This window comes from Oncorhynchus masou, chromosome 14, assembly GCF_036934945.1.
Source record: "Oncorhynchus masou masou isolate Uvic2021 chromosome 14, UVic_Omas_1.1, whole genome shotgun sequence".
Lineage (NCBI taxonomy): Eukaryota > Metazoa > Chordata > Actinopteri > Salmoniformes > Salmonidae > Oncorhynchus > Oncorhynchus masou.
The window spans coordinates 24,258,147-24,258,372 of record NC_088225.1 but is presented as its reverse complement, the minus strand read 5'-3'; positions in this window follow the sequence as shown (position 1 = coordinate 24,258,372).

Here is a 226-nt window from a genome sequence, read left to right as displayed (position 1 = left end):
GCATATTCATTCATGAACATTTAACTGAATGCAAGTGACAGTCGATCCTGCTCAGCTTACCATTTCATCCCTGCCAAAAGATAGGCAACTCTAGTGATGAGTGGTGTAGAGCCAGTGGTCTAGCAGTAAGCCGACTAGTGATGAGTGGTGTAGAGCCAGTGGTCTAGCAGTAAGTCAATTTAGTGATGAGTGGTGCAGAGCCAGTGGTCTAGCAGTAAGCCGACCT